The sequence below is a fragment of the Mesoplodon bidens genome, assembly GCF_964165515.1.
Source record: "Mesoplodon bidens genome assembly, chromosome: 2".
In the NCBI taxonomy this organism is placed as follows: domain Eukaryota; kingdom Metazoa; phylum Chordata; class Mammalia; order Artiodactyla; family Ziphiidae; genus Mesoplodon; species Mesoplodon bidens.
The window spans coordinates 147961381-147982023 of NC_138177.1; the positions used below are offsets into that span (position 1 = coordinate 147961381).

At 48.8% G+C, this 20643-nt stretch overlaps 1 pseudogene across 1 annotated transcript; it reads right to left on the minus strand.

The window, feature by feature from the left end:
* Window positions 1-1096: 1096 nt before the first annotated feature.
* On the minus strand, window positions 1097-17406 carry LOC308612665 (cytochrome P450 4B1-like; annotated as a pseudogene). The gene is made up of 15 exons: window positions 17355-17406; window positions 15375-15431; window positions 13052-13170; window positions 11641-11760; window positions 8486-8610; window positions 8268-8312; window positions 7587-7714; window positions 6256-6380; window positions 5828-5975; window positions 5567-5673; window positions 4586-4776; window positions 2726-2858; window positions 1892-1956; window positions 1716-1791; window positions 1097-1270 (listed from the first exon to the last, which is right to left on the minus strand). The product of its transcript is annotated as a cytochrome P450 4B1-like (transcript).
* Between the last annotated feature and the right edge of the window lie 3237 nt (window positions 17407-20643).

Sequence of the window (20643 nt, forward strand, 5' to 3'; positions counted from 1 at the left end):
CCCCTCTCACATGGAGCCTCCTCCTTCCCTCTGGCTCCAGAGCTCCCACAGACACGAGTCCTCAGAGAGAAAGGCAATTCTACCCATGGAGTCTTAGTCAAAAGAGGCCAGAGTCAGAAGGCCTCCGCTCAAGCTCCTACCTGATGAGCATCTTGGCAGGTTCCTTCCCTTAGTATTTAAGCCGCCTCAGTCCTGCCTCACTGGCCTCCTGAGGATCCAGAGATCAGGGAAGTGGACACATCTTAGGCTCACGTGCCACCCATGGGCCAAACGTGGTTGGGACACTGGGCTCTGCTCCCTGATGATGCCTGTTGAAACCGTTTCTTCACTTGTGCAACTAAGCACATACACCACAACTACTGAGCCTGTGCTCTAGAGCCCACGAGCCACAGCTACTGAGCCTGCGTGCCACAACTACTGAAGCCCGAGTGCCTAGAGCCCATGCTCTGTGACAAGAAAAGCCACTGCAATGAGAAGCCCACGCACAGTGACGAAGAGTAGCCCCCGCAACTAGAGAAAGCCTGCGCGCAACAACAGACTCAACGCAGCCAAAAGTAAATAAATAAAAATAAATAAATTTATTTTAAAAATTCATTGTCTTGTGTATTTTTGGTTTAAGCAATTTTTCCTTATGTCTGTTGTATTCCAAAAACATACACACAAAGTTAAATAAAGACACAGATCACAGTGAAGGGGCAGGCCCTGAAAGCCATCCATCTATCAGGTGAAGTGGGTGAGTGCCTGCTCATAACCGCCAATCCCAAGGCACAGCTTCGGCTGCGAACGCTGTGTAAACTTTAGAAAGATGGACAGTTACGGGAGATGAATGGAGAGTCTAGAGGCAAGTAGGTGTTCACTATACGTTTGTTGAATGACTGAGTGAGCTCTGGAACACATGCATGGTAAGCATTTATAGACACACATGTTTACATGGCACTGCCCTCGAGGTGACAGTCTATGCAGGTGCCTATTCCCTGCTAATCCACAAGCCTACGGAAGACAAGGGAACACAGCTACTCTACAACCCAGCTTGGAGATGGCAGCACCCAGGGAGAGGCCACAGCCTGGGCTGGCTGGGGCCCTACTCTCAGCAGATCTACTTCCCAGAGCCGGGGCCCAGCGGCTTCAGGTGGAGGTGGATGCCATTCTTGGAGTGCAGGGTATCTGGATGGGTGGCCTTGAGGGGTCCAGGGAAAACTCAAAACAGAGCAAGCAGAGGGCTGTGACCACATTCATCTTGTTCATGGCAAACTGCTGTGCAAGGCAGTTCCTGCGACGAGCAGCAAAAAATGACATCAGGCTACAGGGTGTCCAGAGGGATGAAAACCAGTGCTCTAAGTGACCAGAAGAAATCAGTAGCTCTTTTTGGATGAATTGATTCATTAATCAATTGATCAATTGAATGATTGATTGATTGACCTGGGCTTAAGAAACAGATCCTGGGAGTATGGTGAGGGTCCCAGACCAGGTAGGTTCACACTGTGGGCTGTGGCTTAGGGGGTCTCTCTTGGAACGACTCACCCACCCACCTGCCAAGGACAAGACTATGCTAATGGTAGGGAGAAGGTCCCTGGAACTTCCCCTGCATCAGGGTCACCGCACACCCAGCATGGTCCCCCTCATCCCAGAGTCCCCCCAAAGGATGCCTCCCCAGTGACATCCTCCATCCTCACCTCCCTGGTCCAGAGGACCAGGGACGTTAGGGCTCTCCTTACCTGGGCCCAGCAGAGAACAGAATGAAGGCAAAAATCCAACCACATTCTCTGGGGAAAAGGGCAGGGGCTCGAAGACCTGAGGGGACAGGCCTTGCTTAAATACCTGCCAGGTCCTAGGGCAGGCTGACCCCAGAGCCACCCACCCCACCTGACCTCTGGGCCCTGGGATGGCGTACCTCAGGGTCGAGCCACACTGCACTATTCCTACGGTGGGCATAGATGTGCAGAGAAATCAGGTTACCTGTGGGCAGAGCAGAGGCCTGGTGACCAGGTGGCTGTGAGGCAGCCAGGCCCACCTCCTCACAGGGCCAGAATCCATCCCCTAGCATCCCTCTAACTGGGTACCAGCCCCTCCCTGAGCACTGCCAGTGACAGAGAGTCCACGACCACCCTCAACACATCAAAATGCTTCTGATCATCATCACACCTACTTCCTGCAGCCCCTCACTGAGCACAACACTTGACACAGACATTTGTAGAAAGGAAAAGGACTGATGCACCCCACCACGAGGTAGGCCAGGCAAGGACTATCACACACTTTCTGCTTTCCATTAACTGACTCTCAAGGGAAGTACTTGTTCATGATATTATGCTCTCAGCAGCAACAGCTACCATTCATTGGTGCTTACTATGTGTCAGATCCAGCATTAAACACTCCTTACAAAGCTACCACACACGGTTACACAGGTTGGACGTTGCACAGCATCGTACCCGAAGTAAATGATGCCTCCTGAAGTTGTTCAGGGCCCCACCTGCATGGTGGTACATGACAGCCCTGACGAAAGTTGTCTCTTTCCTCCTGAGAACAACCCAGTAAGGTAGGGACCCTTCTCATCCCCAGGTACAGAAGAGAGAGAAGAGGCTTAGAGCTGGAGAGATTTACCCCTACCTTGTGGAGCTAGGACTTGGACGCAGGCCAAACACAAAGCCTGGGTTCTTCCGCACTGGTGCGAGGGTACAGAGAGCACCCGCAAGGACTCCGGTTCCACCCAGAATCCACCCTATCCCACCTGCAGGTAGACAGCGACCATCCACAAAGTGACGGGCTTGCTGAGCTGGCGGTACACCTGGGGCACAGGGGGGTAGAGGCGGAAGCTCTCCTTGAGGCACGTGGTCAGGTAGGTCATCTTCCTCTGATCATCGCTGCCAGCAACACAGCCAGGACTTTCTGGGCTGCGAGCAACACGGTCCTGCGGGAAGGCGGGCCCAGCCCCAGCTCCTCCCTTCACCACCATCACACACCCGAGAGTCAGAGGGACACGAGTGCTCCAAGTGTCCAGGCCAGGCTGGACATAGGGTGGCCACTCAGACCCAGGGGTCTAGCTCCACTTTTCTCCATCCCTCCCTCACCTGCACTGCTAGGAAGGGAAAGCACAGGACCCTAGGGGTGTATGTGCTTCCGGGCATCAAACACAAGGTCACTGCTGTGTCTCTCAGGGCCCCACAGAAACCCCCAGGGGACAGTTCTTTAGGTTCTGCTTGGTTTCCCTGGGGAGCTGGAATGGAGAGGAATAGGGGCTGATATACACTGGTCAAATGAAGCAAGAAATGCATAAACAGTGACAAGCTCAGAGGAGGGTGAGTAATTTTCTATATATAGGAATATATTGCCACTAGGAAGCTCAGACCCAAATGTGGTCCAACTATAACTACTGTGCAACACCTTATTACAGAGCGCCAACTCTAGGGTTTATTCCCCTGGTCCTCATTGTTCATGTGTGTTCTACATTTCATTGAATAGGTGTCCTTTAAGTTGCTTCAAGTTTGAAATGGATTGAAATGAAAATTAAATACATGTTTCAACTCCCTGCCCCCAGGCCATGTTCATATTGCTCCCCGACCTGGAGGGCCCAGCTCTCCCCCTTTGCCTATCTGAGTTTCAGGGCTCCTTAGGAAGCCAACTCAGGCCCACCCCTTTTGACTCCTCCACTCTCAACACGGGGCCACGTACCCTGTTCTGCGGTTTTCTCTAGCTTTTTGGTTCTGTGAGTCTGTCTTTCTGAAAACTCCCCGAGGGCAGTATCGTGCCTCCACCCGCTCCGCACCCACACCCCGGAGAGCGCCTGGCACAGGGCCGCACACCCTGGGAGGTTTCCAGCGTCTGACCAATAAAACCACACATCCTTCACCCGGTTTCTGGAGTTCTCAGTCAGTCTCCCTCAGTGAATCTAAAGTATCTCCCCTCAACTGAGCATTTTCAGAGGCCCTGCTGTGTGCCTAGCCCTTTGAGAAAGAGAGAAAGGTGACAGGACTTGAAGGCCTGAGGGGAGGAAGGGAGACCGGGCAGAGGGCACAGCTGGGAGAGGGGCCCGTGGGAGATCGCCAAAGCTCATTCTGCACAGAGAGGTCAGCGTCAACCAGTGTCGTGTCAGTGAGCTCAAGCTTGAACCAAGAAACGGAAAACAGTTGCAAGTTTTGAAGTGATGGAGTTTGGGAAACAGCCTTTTCTCCTTCATCAGAGGAGTCTAGAGGCTGCACGTGGCCATCCAAAGGCAGGTGGGAGGGAATCCACTCCCCCGGCTACCCCAGCTCTGTGCATCCTCAGTTTCCAAACCTTTCTCTCCCCATGCTGCCTACTCTGTCCAGGAAGCCAGAAGGGTTCTCACGTTCTGCCAGCAGAGGGAGCCAGAACACAGGTCAGCCTCCTGCTCACCACCTTGTCTCCATGACTCCCATCTAAAAAGGGTCTGTTCTGAGAGAAAGGGCTCAGGGCTGTGTCCACGCAGAGCTGCCCCCAAAGCCACAGCACTGAAGGGGAAAAAGACAAGGGTTACCTGCCGTCACCTGGTTTCCAGGGTGGCCCTGTAAGCACAGCTCTTCCCTGGGACCGGGAAGCAGGACAGACGGGGCTCACCCACAGCCTCACTCACCACTGGATGGAGTCCTGGTCCCCAAGAATCTCTCGCACCTCCCCCCGACAGCGATGCTGGCGCTCGGGGTACAGGGCCATGCAGTAGAGAAACCAGGACATGCCACTGGTGGTGGTGTCATGGCCTTCAAACATGAACGTGTCCATCTCGGCCCAGAGGTCTGCATCTGACAGCTCGATCCCATCTTCATCCTGGGTCACAAAGGCACAGTGCGACCGCCCAAGGCATCTGAGGTAGGTTCCAACAAGACCTCATAACAGTAGCTGTCAAATGAAGGTCTGGGGGAGGGGGGAAAGCTCCTTTTCAGACTGGGGGTGAGGACCTTCCCCTAGATTCCTATCTGTTCTCCCAAGCACAACTTGGATGCCTCCTACTCCAGGAAGTCTTCTTTGACCTCTCTGGCCAAGTGACCTGTGACTTCACCAGCCCTGTCATCTTGGCTCACTTGACACACAGAATACCACCCGGAGGAGGAAGAGGTCTGTCAATGTCCATCTCCTGTCTTCTGCACTAGACCGTCAGCGTCTGGAGGCCAAGGCCAAGGCTTTCTCAGCGTCTGCATCCCTAGCACGGACACTAACCCAGGGTAGGGCTCAGTGAGTTTGTGGAGTGAGTGAATAAAGGACCAACTGAATGAGTGAATGAATGAATAAGTAATGTATAAAGCCTAAGATTGTAAGATTTGCGGGTGCTAAGATTCTTCAGAGTCTTAGAAGTCTGGCATTGGTCTTCAGGCATGTGATCCAGCGTCCCTGCCACTACATCTCTCCCCAGTGCCACGGCCAGCCACAGCCAACCCCTTCCCACCTCTGAGCCTTTGCTGGTATGTATCATGGGACAAGAAACAGGTCATATGTGCTAGGGAAAGAGGAAGAAAATGCTTAGCCCCTGCTGCTGTCCAGTGAGCCCTGTCCCAGGAGGACGCTCTGAAGACCCATATGGGACAAGTTCTCAGGTCGGGGCGGGCGAGTGTGCACTCGCCCGGGCCCCAAGGAGAACGTCCAGGAAGTCCAGGTGCCTCTGGCTCTGGATCTTCTCCCTCTCTTTCGTGTCCTGCAGGGCTGCCTTCCGTTCCCTGATGACCTGGTCTGTCCCGGGAGCACAGGGTGTCACTGCCTGGGGACCCTCCTTCTGCCCGAAGGGGGAACGGATGTCCTGCAATGGGAGGGGTCCCCCAGGGGCTGGGAGGAGCTAGACTAGAACCTGGGCTTCCCGTGGGTGGGCCGTGCAGGAAGGTCCCACCTGCATGGCCGTGGGCCACCTGGTAGGCCTGCAGGAAGTGGCGGCCCTGCGGGGTGAGCCAGTAGATGGAGTCCTTGTGGTACTGGAAGGGCTCGAAGCGCGGCTGCATCAGCAGCGATTGCTGACCGCCAGGCAGTAGCTCCTGTCCCTGCACAGCGGAGGGAGGGAGGGATGCTCAGACACTGACCCCCAGCAGAGCCCCCGAGCGGCTCCATTCCACAATCCAGCCCCAGCCGCTGCGCTCTCTGCCTGTCCTCTCCCTGCCATTAGCCTCCCACCAAAGCCATGGGAAAGGCCCGGCTCCACCTGAGCTGGGCTCCCTAGGGCAGGACCCTATCTCCTCTCAGACCGGGGCCCGGGAGTCCTGCCACCTCGCCCCGCCAAGCCCGCCTGGGTGGAGACTGCGGTCAGCCCCGAGGGCCCCTGACCTGTGGCCCGGGCTGCTCTTTCCTCTGACAAAGGTGCACTTCAGGAGCGAGTCCAGCGCCATGGGGCCCACATCACAGAAGATGTCAAAGCTCTTATGCTCACGAGACTTTTCCTCCCACTTGTCCTAGAACCCAGAGATGGAAGATGATGAGGGAGAGAGGCCAGCCAGGCTGGGTGCCCGACACCTGCCCTCCAGGACCCGCTGCTGTCTTCCCCCCGCACACCCCCGGTCCCTGGCCTGGCCTCCATCCTGCTGTTATGGGGGTGGTGGAGGGAAGAGGCTTCAGGCTCAGAGGGCAGAACCAGGAGGCAGCCTCGCCCAGCACACACAGACACTTCTTCCCAGCCAGGCAGCTGTGTGTAAGGGGAGTGGAGGGCCAAGGGGTGGTGAGCTCCCCAGCACAGTCTGTGTGTAAGTCAGGCCTGCAGCGATACTGGGGAGGAGCCTCCTGCAAAGGGAAAGACCAGCCTGGGTAACGTCTGGTCCAGCCCTAAGACTCTGAGCTGGACACCTGATGCCCGGCATCCATTTTATTTTATTTTATAATAAATTTTATTGGGGCTTCCCTGGTGGCGCAGTGGTTGAGAGTCCGCCTGCCGATGCAGGGGACATGGGTTCGTGCCCTGGTCCGGGAAGATCCCACATGCCACGGAGCGGCTGGGCCCGTGAGCCATGGCCGCTGAGCCTGCACGTCCGGAGCCTGTGCTCTGCAACGGGAGAGGCCGCAGCTGTGAGAGGCCCGTGTACCGCAAACAAACAAACAACAACAAAAAAAAATTAAAATAATAAATTTTATTTATGTTTTAGGCTACACCATGTGGCATGCAGGACCTTAGTTCCCTGACCAGGGATCAAACCCGTGCCCCCTGCATTGGGAGCACAGAGTCATAACCACTGGACCGTCAGGGAAGTCCCCCAGCATCCATTTTAGAGATGAGTTCCTCTTGACCTTATTTCAGGCAGTTGTACTAGGCCGAGAATAAGGAGACACTTTTTAGACATGGAAGGTCTTCTTAATATTCTCAAGTACAGGCAGCCCTCAAATCGGCTACAGTGGGAGATTTACTGGGGTCTCACAGAGCCCCTTTGATCTGGGAAGAGGGAAGACTGGGTTTCCTGGTGGAGACAAGGGCCGGGGCTGCCTGGCCACTTGGAGCCTCAGCACCTGGTCAGCACCCAGCCCACAGCAGGCGTCAGGCAGGGCAAGGCTCGCACAGCTACTGCACACAGAAACGGGCCTCGGGGCCTCAGCAATTCTCCTCACTGCCCTCCCCCAGGGAAAACTGTCCCTGCAGCACAGACTCCAGGAGTCTGGCACGGGGAGCTCGCCAGCATGGCCCGTGTAGACTCGGTGAACACGGCCACATAGAGCTTCAGCACGTCATAGGGGAAGCCAGGTGTGAGCAGCTTGCGATGCTGAAACCACTTGGGCCCCTGGAGGAGCAGCAAGCCTTTCCCTGGGGAAGGGATGGGAGAGGGCGGGCCGGGCAGGTCACACAATCCTGCCCCATCCCTGGCAGCCCGGGGCCAAGCACAGCAACCCCGCCCCCGTCCTCCCTGCCCAGCCTCGCATCCCAACCCAGCTCTGCCTTCCAGACACCCAGCCTCGCCGCCTCTGGTGACACCAGCCTGGGTCCTGCCACCACTCCTTTCCTCAGGCCCTGGCCCCAGACAGCGCCACCAATAAAACCTCCTGGATCACCTCTAGTGCCGCCTCCTCCAGGACGCTGTTCCTCACAGGGACACATTGTCCAGAGCCTTTGCCCTGGCTCTCTAGGGAAGAGACACTCTGGCAGGGGAAGTTGCCTGAGACCCCTCCCTGGCAGCCTGGAGCTCTCCTGCTTCCTTCCGCATTTCCTACTGAGCAGCTGAGCTTAACATAGGCAGTTGGGGGCCAGGTGGTCTGGTGGATGGAACAACTACCAGATTGGGCACTGGGCAGGGAGGTCTGGACAGGGATGGCTCCTGCTCACCCAGCACCAAGGGCAGGAAAGGCAGGTGCCCACTCACCAACCCACTGGAGGAAGAAGTCAAACACATCCGGGGCCTTAGGGTCTGCAGAACAAAGAGAAGCTTGGGTCAAGTGAGGACTGGGGATTTCCGGAGGATGCTTGGTGATAAATAAGGTGGGGACCTCAGCTGCCTAGACATAGGGCACTGGCCCAGAACCCCTCCCCCCATGGTTCCTTTGCTCTCAGGAAGCTCCACCTTCTCCCAGGAGCCCTCACCGCCTCGACTGTATACAGCTTTGGTGTAGTCAGGGTCAAAGATGTTCAGGAAGCCAAAGAACTGTCCCAACCAGACTGGGTGGGCGTAAGGACACCACCTTGTCCAGACTTCCCATTTGCTGGATCTGAAATGGCAACAGAAGGCCAGGCCACTCGGGAACCCAGCGTCACCAGCCAGGCCAGCGGGGAAGAGAGGAGACTGCCCAGGAAGGCCCAGGGAGCACCAACTCCCTCCTCCTGCACCCCCTCTCCTAGCCAGTCACCCTGTCCTACACATCTTTGGGCTCAGTCCCCTCTCCAGTCCCATAACCACTGCTCTAAGTCCAAGCTACCCTCTTATTGCCCCTGGGCAAGCTCAGCCAACCTACTTCCATCTGGTGCCTGCCACCAACCTCCTATCTCCACTGCAGCCAGAAGGAGATTTCTTTTCAGCATCAAAGTTTTTCATTAGAATGAGAATTCCAGCTTCTTGTTCAATACAGAAATCATGTCGATTCCACCCCTGTTAAGTCATGCAACACATTTTTATTGAGGACCTGCTATGTGCAGAGCCCTGTCTCAGGGGAATGAGAGAAACATGATCCTGCCCTTTCCTTCTATGGGGGGAAGGCCGATAATAAACAAGTAAACAACAAAGTAAAAAGATTGCAGAAAGTAGTGAGTAATAAGAAGGAAATAAACACAGCGCTGGGAGAGAGACTAATGGGAGGCCCTGCTTAGATAGAGTGACCCAGGACGGGCTCTTGCTGGAAAGGACATTCAAGGTCAAACCAGAAGGATGATAAGGAGCTGACCGTGTGAAGAGTAAGGGAAGAGCATTCCAGGGAGAGGGAACAGCAAGCACAGTCTGGAGTAGGAAAAAGTATGGTGGCTCCCAGGAGCTGCCACTAGGGGGACAGTGGCCTGTGATGTGGTTGGAGAGATCATCCAGAGGGTGGTGTGTGCTCTTTGGAGGTTTTTCTAGCCACATCTACTCATCTAAAAGTGTTTTATGTAAATGGGGTATACAACAAATACTTTTCCAAAACCTGCCTTTTTTAATTTAACATATTTTGTCCTTCTTTCCAAACTAGTGCATTTAACTGTCCCTCAGTATTTCTAACAACTGCCTAGTATTCCACTGCAGGATATATTTATCCATTTTTCCCTGTGTGGAGGGAGACTTTTAGAGATATACTTAAAACCCTTCAGTGGGACTTCCTTGGTGGCACAGTGGTTAAGAATCTGCCTGCCTGGGCTTCCCTGGTGGCGCAGTGGTTGAGAGTCCGCCTGCCGATGCAGGGGATACGGGTTCGTGCCCCGGTCCGGGAAAATCCCACATGCCACGGAGCGGCTGGGCCCGTGAGCCATGGCCATTGAGCCTGCGTGTCCAGAGCCTGTGATCCGCAATGGGAGAGGCCACAGCAGTGAGAGGCCCGCGTACCGCAAAAAAAGAAAACCTGAGGGAAAAATGAGTCCAATCTAGAATTTTATATCCAATCAAACTATTAATCAACTTCCACAGTAAAGGATTTCAAACAGTGAAGATACCCCAAATTAAAACACTTTCTCACAAAGTATAATTAGAGAGTAAACCATTAGAAGAAATATATGAGTTGTGGGAAACAAAGGGACCCAGAAAGAGACACAGAGACAGAGACAGAGAGAGAGAATTCCTAGAATAATGGTGAAGGAAGATCTCAAGGCAGTGTCACAGCAGCTTTTATATAAAATTGCAACCTGAACTAATTTGAACAGGTCAAAAAGCCCCAGGAGAGGATTGTCCTGGTGGAGCAGTGGTTAAGAATCTGCCTGCTAATGCAGGGGTCATGGGTTTGAGCTCTGGTCCAGGAATATCCCACATGCCGCGGAGCAACTAAGCCCATACGCCACAAATATTGAAGCCCACGCACCTAGAGCCCGTGCTCTGCAACAAGAGAATGAGAAGCCCACGTACGGCAACGAAAAGTAGCTCCTGCTCGCGGCAACCAAAAGAAGCCCGCGCATAGCAACGAAGACCCAATGCAGCCAAAAATAAATAAATTAATTAATTTTTTAAAAAGCCCCAGGAGAGGTTTATTCAAATACTGGTAATGAGTTAGAATGTATGATTAAGAGATTTATACAATTCTAGATGGTTTGAGGTTGAGTTAGCAGTAAGTATACTGAAAACCAAGCAAATATAAAGAATATAAGACAACTATTAACAAAATGTTATGCTGAAAAGTAATAATATATTATTATATGACTAAACTAGTGAATAGCATTTATATAACCCTTCAATGTAAACACTGAATATTTATTTAACTAAAATTATGATGATAACTATATTGATAGGTTATAGGAGTGGAAAAGGTGCATGTGTGACAGGAAGAGAGGTAAATTCATCCACTAGAGAGGAAAGTTAAAAAGATAATGCTCAAACTGAAAAATTAAGAAATTGCAACACAAGTATGTTGAATGGCAATACAGAGGCAAATAACAAAAGATCCAGGGGCTTCCCTGGTGGCACAGTGGTTGAGAGTCCGCCTGCCGATGCAGGGGACACGGGTTCGTGCCCCAGTCCGGGAGGATCCCATGTGCCGCGGAGCGGCTGGGCCCCTGAGCCATGGCCGCTGGGCCTGCGCGTCCGGAGCCTGTGCTCCACAACGGGAGAGGCCACAACAGGGAGAGGCCCAAGTACCGCAAAAAAAAAAAAAAGAAAAAAAAAAGTCCAGCTAATTGTGTGGAAATAATTGCCCCTGGGGAGGACGGAATAGGAGAAGGGGTTCCCTGGGTTGGCAGTTCTTCACAACAGGCTTCATAGAACTGTTTGACTCTTAAGCCAGGGCCATATATTAGGCTGGCCAAAAAGTTCATTCGGGTTTTCCATGTCTTACGGACAGACCCGAACAAACTTTTTGGCCAACCCAATATAACTCTATAAAAATGACAACTACCTTTAAAAAATTAAAATTGTGTTAACTTACAAAATTCTATCATCACAAATTCCCAACCATTTTCACATACTTTAATTGATGTGGTAATCCAACATCAGTTTACTTTTTTGTATTATTAATAATACTGATTTGGCTTATGAAATATTAGTTAACTTTTTAAAAATTTGGAAACATTTTCTGAATAATACTGCAAATATCAAATGCAACATAAATGCTAATGAATGAAGAGCACTTTACCGTCTGATCCTGCAGGTCCTGGCAGCCCTGGCGCTCCAGGCAACACAGGTGGTCCCTGGTTCCCTGGTTTTCCTGGAGTAGAATCAGCTCTCCCAGGAATACCAGCTGCCCCTGGAAATCCTGGATGACCAGAAAACCCTCGTGGCCCAGGGGGTCCCGTCATGCCTCCAAGGGAAATCAAGAATGAAAACCACATATCCTCTCAGATTAAATTTTTCTATAGAAGAAATCAAAATCAGTACATTCTTCTTAGGGTGTGGAATTGGTTTTTAAGGAAAAAACTGTAGATAAAAAATAACTGAAGATCACAACCATCAAAATGCCTCACCTCCTTCAAAACAAGCACACAAGGGGTAACAAAGTTTTGGGGAATCAGATTTTCTTACCTTTTCGCCATTCTTTAGGGTTATTGGGAAAGAAATGTATATTATTTAATTTAAATTATTTTTAAAATCTTTCTACCTAAATAACTTGATAAAAATAACCTGAATAAACATATTAGCACATATAGTGAACTAAAGTATATACTCACAAAAAGACAAATACTGTGTGAGACCACTTACATGTGGAATCTAAAAAATACAACAAACTACTGAATATAACAAAAAAGAAGCAGATTGACAAATACAGAGAACAAACTAGTGGTTACCAGTGGGGAAAGGGAAGGGGGGAGGGGCAATATAGGGGTAGGGGATTAAGAGGTAAAAACCATTATGTATAAAATAAGCTACAAGGATATATTGTACATCACAAGGAATATAGCTAATATTTTATGATAACTATAAATGGAGCATAACCTTTAAAAATTGTGAATCACTATATTGTACACCTGTAACATAATACTGTATATCAACTATTCTTTAATAAAAAATTTTTTTTAAAAACCACTGTGTAAGATGTTTACTTCCTAGGACTCTTTTGTCTCTATGCACTGCCCTCCCCATCCCCTTCCCAGTACCCACCCAGGCAGCTAAGCCTGCAATTCTTTGCAATCAGAGTGAAATTCTTGATTTGGGGATTCAAAAGCCAAGGCCTGGAGTTGCAAAAACCCAGGCTTTCTAACTTCAAAAGCCTAAGCCCTGAAGGATTTGGAGCATAAGCTCTGTAACATACATAGTAGGTTTAAAGGAATACATGAGCAATCAGCGCTACCCTCCCGCAGCTGAGACTGGAACCGAACTGAAGGGAGCAGCAGGGACAGAGAAAGAGCCAGGGGTGAGGAAGAGATGAGACTCTGATGAGTCCCTGAGAAAGTCCTCATGTTACCTATGTGGGAACTCAGAGAGCAAAAAGGGACACATGCCCTCCCAGGGTCAAGCCCAGGAAAGCAGCACAGCCCAGGTTGCTCTGGAAATGTGGTGAGGAAGGGGCTGCACGGTGCTTCTAGGCTGATGGGTCTTAACAGTCTCACAGCATGGGAGCGGATGAGTGTTCTGTGCACCCAGGTGGGATTCAGGGGCGGCTGAGAGGGAGCTGGACCTGGAGAGACCTTGAGGTTGGACACAAGGGAAGACCCGGTGACCACCTTTGCTAATTGACAATAACAGTGAGGCAGAACCATGTACACTCAGGGCACACCCCTCAAGAACAGACACCACACCCCAGCTGCACTAGTCTTTCAGTGACTCCCAGAATGTGACACACACCTGGTAGAGGAGTGAGGATACCCAGAGGTGACTGAGATATGTTTCTGCCACCTGTAGGAAGGGTGCTGGGAAAAGAAATTAAGTTCACATGGAGAGAAATAATCTTTCATTTCTTGCAGCCTTATGTTTGTGGACTAAGACTGTAATGGTTGAATGGCTCTGCCTGTGAAAACAAGAATTAATGAAGCTACAGAGGGAGAGGAGGATTGAGGGTGGAGGGAGAAAGAGAGGTCCAAGATGATGGCAGAAAGCCTTGACCCAAGGATGTACAGGACCAGCAAAAATCCCCCGTGGAAGGGAATGCCTGTGAACTTTCCCTAAAGGGAGTTTAATACTCAGATTCAAGTTCTCATTTGTCCTGGTCTTTGCTGCAGCTCCCCTCTGTGGCCCCAAACCTTCAATATCATCCACTGCACATACTAGTTTTGCATGAGTAATGCTTTGCAAGGATGAAGGAGGAGGAGCAATGGTGTGTGTGGACCCAAGCAGCAAAGAAAGAGGATAGCACTGCCAGGACATAGCGTGGTGGCAGTCAGACAGTGGCTGGGGCTGGAGTCCTCTCAAAGGCTTCCTCACTCACCACTCACATGTCACCTGGGACCACAGTTAAGGCTGTTGGCCAGAACACCTGCATATGGCCTCTCCATGTGGCCTGGGTTTCCTCACAGCATGGCGGCTGGGTTCCAAAAGCAAGCATCCAGAAAGAGAGCCTGACAGAAGCTCTATCATCTTGTATAATGTAGCCTCAGGAATCAAGCAGCATCACCTTCGCCTCTTTCCGGTTGTTTCGTTTTGTTTTGTTTGGCCATGACACATGGCGTGTGGGATCTTAGTTCCCCAACCAGGGATCAAACCCACACCCCCTGCAGTGGCAGCGCGGAGTCCTAACTTTTGGACCGCTAGGGAATTCCCTTGCCTCTTTCTGTTTATGAGAAGCAGATCACTGAGGCCAGCCCATAGTCAAGGGGAAGGGGATTAGACGTCACTTCTTGATAGGAAGAATTTGTAGACAAGTTTAAGATCACCACAAAGACCAAGAAATCATCAGGAGAAACACAAGCCCCTGAGAATCCCTGAAGATATTGATTGTGAGGGTCAGGCTAATCTTCCACCATGTGTGGAAATGCATCCCAGATGATTCTATTTGAGTGGCAAAGGGCAGTGTGACCCCAGAGGCTAGAGGACTTTGGGGAACCCAGGGAATTGCTGCTGGTTTGCCTGTCTGACCCCCAGTAGGCAGTAAACTCACTACCCTCTGCCTTGGACGTTGGACTGCGCTGGTGAATGAGTAACCTGGAGCAAATGAAACTGTTCAGGGCTTGTTTCCATAATATGCACATGGTTGCTTAAAATTTGACAAATGTGTAAAATTTGTGGCACTCACTACAAGCATTGCTACAAGAGAGGGTACAGCAATTTGCAGACATGGGAATGAGTATCTGGAATTGACTTTGGGACTGACCAGGACTCTGCTGGACACACCCAGAGGTGGGTGATGGTTCCTCCAGTGATCAAAACTCACAGACTAAACCAGACAGTTAAAATCAGCATAGAGGGGGCTTCCCTGGTGGCGCAGTGGTTGAGAGTCCGCCTGCCGATGCAGGGGACACGGGTTCGTGGCCGGGAAGATCCTACATGCTGCGGAGCGGCTGGGCCCGTGAGCCATGGCCGCTAAGCCTGCGCGTCCGGAGCCTGTGTTCCGCAACGGGAGAGGTCACAGCAGTGAGAGGCCCGCGTACCGCAAAAAAAAAAAAAAAAAAAAAATCAGCATAGATGGATTGAAAAGTGAATCCCTCTACAACATGGTTAGTGTCTAATAGTAAAGCAAATCAGAACTTATGTATTGCAAACATGTCTGCGAGTGGGAGAGGACAAGACAAGGGCAGAAAATGTGAATCGGGTTCTGCTAAAAGGCAGGCACCTGCTGGCTCCAGGTGCCTCTGAGGACCTTCCCTCAGGGAAGGTGTTGGGGTTCCTGATATTAAATCATTCATCCCCTTCCCTGCAAAAAAGTGCCAAAGAGGAGTTACTTCTCCTTGCCCCTTCACTGAGAAGACGGAAGTCCTAGAACATCAAGATATGACTCACCCTCTCCACCTCCACTCTCTCCTATCTCCAACCCCACCTGCTCCCTCGCCCTCTCTCCTGACAATTGACAACAGAGGGTGAGTAAAGCCAGGAGGCAACAGGGGATGCCAGGAGCTGCGCATTTTATAGACTCTTGGCAGACTTTTGGAGAGGGAAGTGGTTGGGAGAGAAAGAAGGAGGGAATGTGCCTCAAGGCTTATGCCAAGGCAGAACTCCAAGGCAGGATCTCCCTCTGGCCATGGCGGGATATGGTGGGGGATGCTTACTCATTGTGGAAGGGTGTCCAGAGAAAGGGGGAGCCTGACCAGCAGGGACACTGAAGCCAGCTCTTTCTTCATACAACTTTGCCCAGTTTTCCCATAACTTCAGAGGAGATTGCAGCAGCAGGAGCCTGAAGCCACAGGCCTGAGCAGTAAAGCCATCATGCTTTCAACAGACACCCACTAAGCTACTACTATGTGCTGGGCCCCGTACTGAGTGCTGGGGACACAGAACTATCTCAGACATGGAGGAACTCTCAGAGGAGTGGGAGAGAAAAACACAGAACGAATTAGGCAGTGAAATACTTCCCATTACTGGAACCACAGGGAAGGGAGTGGAGGAGGAATTTGTTCCAGCTGGGATGGAAAGAGAGGTCATGGAAGCATGCCCAGAAGAGAGTCACTAGAATTGAGTCTGGAAAGATAAGCAAGCCTTCCCTAGCAGAGAAAATAATGTGGATGGCCAAGGCCACAGAGGCAGGGGACAGCCAGCCAGTTGTTGAGTAATGCCAGGGCACTGGGCATGAGGATGGGGCAGACTGAGGGAAGAGGCTGGAGAGGCAGGCCAGACCCAGATCACACCAAGCCTCGTAGGCCAGGCTGAGGAGCTGGGGCTTTACCCTAGAGGCCATGGGGAGGGCTGAAAGATTTGAAGGGAACTGAGGCATTAGTCACTCTGGCTAATGTGGGGATTAATGTGGAGAGGTGGAAAGGCCTAGAGGGTAGTAGAGCAGTGAGGAGGGCTGACCAGAGAGGGTGGAGGCTAATACTAGGGCAGTGGCCACTGAGGATCACCTGGGTGTAAGACTAGCAGCAGCAAGACCAGAGGTCAGAGGTCAGCAGTCCAGTCCAGTCCAGTGTCCCAGACTCTAGCCCCAAGCTCCTGTTTCCTGTCCCAGCTTTGGATGGAAAAGAAGCATTGGAGGCAGCTTCAGAAAGAAAGAAGAAAAAGACATTATGGGAGACTTTGGGCAGTGACAGAATCAGGAGGTAGAAGGCAGGGAGCAGGATGATTTCCTCCTGAAGCTGGAGATCAGCACTCAGCTCTGTGTGGTGTCAACCCCAAGAAGTAGGATGGCTTGGAGGAGTAGGGTGTCTGGGAGGGAGGAGGACCCTGCCTTGACTTCATTCAACAAGTTTGTTCAACAGACATTTGTCCTGAACTTGCTAAGGGAGACACACCAATCCTTTGGAACCAGCAGACCTGGTTCACATCCCAGGTATACCATTTACCAGTTCCACGGCCACAGGAAAGTGACTTAATTTCTGAACCAGTTTCCCCATCTCGAAAATGAAGACTGTCCTCCCTTCCACGTGCAGTTGTTTTAAAGATTAAAAATAATATATATGATAATAATTGTGGCACATAGTAGGCGTTCAGTAAATGGCAGTCGTTATTACTTGCCTAGAGCTCTGCCGAGGCTCTGACCGTGGAAAGGGAGGGTGAACCCAAAGCAGTCCTGGGCTTTAGAAAGTTCTGTGTTTCAGTGCTTCCCTCTGCTGGCCAAAAGGAGCAGACAGCACCGGGGAAAGGAGGCTGAAACCAGACAGAGCTCCCTATCTCCTCAACCACAGTAGGAATCTCCCTACATTGAGCATTCCCCAGTGGGAGGACACCAGCCTCCCTCCAGATGTGGATCCCTCCAGAGGCAGCAGATGTGAAGCAGCATATAGACTGCCAGCCACTTACCAGCAGTGTGAAACTGGATGTATCACTTACCTCTCTGCACCTCTGTTTCCTTGGCTATAAAATGGGTGATGATCCCTACCATGTTTCAAAGAATTGTCGTGACTTTGGGGAAAAGAGATTATGCCTGGATAATGTCTGTGGACAGACATGATCTGAGCTACCCCACAAATGTTAATGATCAAGCATTTTCTGATGTCCCTTCCCCAATGTGCTGGGTGCTAGGGACCACAGGAATATATAAGAAGTTGGCCCTGCCCTTAAGGAGCTCCAATCTGGTGGGAGAGGCAGCCATGCTTCAGGCAGGTATTGATGGGGTGGGATGAGGACTGTGCATGACTGGAGGAGTCAAGGAAAGACCTGCTGTTGTGCCAGCCTGTCCCAAGGACCCAGCTGTTCAGCCCTAAAACAACAGAGGATAGAGCCAAGCCCAGGATGACCTACAGGTCTCCAATCATAGCATCTCTTGGCATAATCCTTTCTGCTCCTCAATCCCCTCTCCCCCAAAGCAGTGAACAGGGAAATGTGGCAGGAGGTCAACAGAGTCAACCAGCCAAAGCCACAGCTGTCTCTGAGTATAAGCCCACCCTGTATTCAGGTAAGGCTCTCAAGACCTTGCAACACATTGTAATACCTTCTCACTGGAATTCCTGGACCAACTCCTGAAGGAGTTGCCCTCACCTTCAAAGCTTTGTTTTAACTTCACCCCACTAATCTTGTTAGACTCCACAGGTGGGTTTCCACCAGAGAAATTTATCCTGGTTCCCACAACCTATAGAAATTTCTTAGGACATGGATATTGACAAAGACTCACAGGGACAGAAAGAAGTTAAGACAACAGACAGGAACCAACTGGCAGGGAAACACACATATTTAGTCCTTCCTTAGAATTTAGGTTCAGAAGAGAAAAAAATTTTGCATGACAGGGAAGCACTGGGGCTGAGAGAGCACAAAGGGGAAACTTCAACCCTAATAAATGAAAAAGGCATTCAGGCATAAATGACTGGAAAGGGAGAAATAAAGTTGTCATTAAACACAGATAATATGATTGTCCACATAAAATGAAACAAAACAAAAAAATCTACAAATTATTAGAATTATTAGGAGAGCAAGGCAATTGGACATAAAGGCAATATACAAAGGTCATTGCATTTCTATACACCAGCAACCAACAATTGCCATAGAAAACAATATTTAAAAGATTCTAACTATAATAGCAACAAAATTATAAAGTACTTAGTCATAATAGTAACTAAAAGGTGTGTAAGATCCACATGTAAATAATTATAATAAATTACTGAGAGATACTTCCTCAGAGAAATGATCAAATCTAACTTCACCAATAATTACACAGATGACACTGTACCCTCAAATGTGATGCACTGAGATGGATATCTCAGTGTTATAGTACTCCTGCCAAAAATGTTTAACCTGAATCTAACCTTGAGGAAACAATCATACAACATTTCCTGGTGGGAGTGTATATTTGACAACCATTTTGAATCTAAATTGAAGGACATTTTTGCAAAACAACTGGCCTGTACTTTCAAAAATATCACAAAAGACAAAAATTCACACAGGTTAATTACAGCCGGGAAACTGCTCTAGATTAAAGGAGAAAAAAGACAAAGCAATTAAATATGGTGTGAGATCTTTGATTTGATCCTGATGTTTTTTAAATCAGCTATGAAGAACATTAAAGGAACAACTGAGGAATATTTATTAAGAACTTTATATTAGAAAATAATAATACATCAGTGTCAAATTTCCTGAATATGATCATTACACTGTGCTCATGCAGAAGAACATCTATGTACTTGGGAGTTATATGCAGAAATATTTGGGAGTACAATTTCATAATTTGAGAGTAACTTACCCTCAAATTGTTCAGAACAAAAGAGCACATTAATACTTATATAAATATAGAGAGCTAAAGCAAATATTGCAAGGGTGCGCAGGTATTGATTTACTACTCTTGTGGATGTATATAGTCCTGATTATTGTTCCCAAATTAAAAGCTGGGGGGAAAACCTTACTGAAAGATATGAAAGATCTAAATAAATAGAGACATATCTATCCCATGTCTCCAAATAGAAATATTTAATATGGTTAATTTTAGATTCAATTCAACCTCAATCAAAATCCCCATAGAGCTTTTTAAAAATTCAACCTAAAAAGCTGATTGTAAATTAATATGGAAGAGGAAAGGGCCAAGAATATCCTAGATATTTCTGAAGAAGAAAAGGGAGGAAAGACTTGCCCTACCAGTTATCAGAATATATTATGAAATCACGGTAATTAAGACAGTATGATGATAGAAACTGGCCAATATGAATTAGAATAGACAATCCCCAAACAGATCTCTCATGTAATATGACAGAAATGAAAAATGTGAAATTGGATCCATATTTTGCCCTATACACAAAAAATCCGTTCAAGATGAACTAAGGACCAAAATGGAAAATATAAAACTTTGAAGCATTTAGTACAAAATACAGGTTAATATCTTTATAACTTTGACCTGGAAAATAATTTCTTAAACAATTTACAATAGAAGAGCTAATCATAAAATAAAAAGAATAATGAACTGTATTAAAATAATTACTTCTGTCCATTAAAAGACATTTTAAAGAAAGATTAGCAAAAATTTACAAATTGGAAAAAATACAGTTGTAACAGAAAACCAACAAAGGACATATTAAGAATGTATAAAATGCCTCAAGTCATTCATAGAAGGAAAAACAATAGAAAAATGAACTAAAGTCACAATTAGGCATTTCACAGAAAAGGGAACCAAATCTTTTAATAAACATTTGCTGAACCTCATTAGTAATCAGGTAAAGGAAAACAAAGGCTACAATGAAATCCCAATGACCCCATTCAATTTACAAAGATTAAGAAGTCTGACAGCATAGCACAGGGAACTATATTCAGTATCTTGTAATAAACTATAATGGAAAAGAATCTGAAAAAGAATATATTTATGTATATATGGAGAGAGATATAGATATAGATAGATATAACTGAATCACTTTGCTGTACACCTGAAACTAACACAACATTGTAAATTAACTATACTTCAATTTAAAATGGTTAAAAATAAAAAATAAATAAAGAAGTCTGACAATAGCAAATGTTAGAAAGAATGTTGGTCAACTATTCTACTATACACTGTTCGTTGGAGTGTAAATTTACACAACCATTTTGATTAAAAATTTAGTATTATCTTATAAGTTTAAATTTTCACATACTCTACAACCCAGAAATTCCACTTCAAGATATGTATGTGTGTGTATGTAAGTGTGGGTGTGTATGAGGAGAG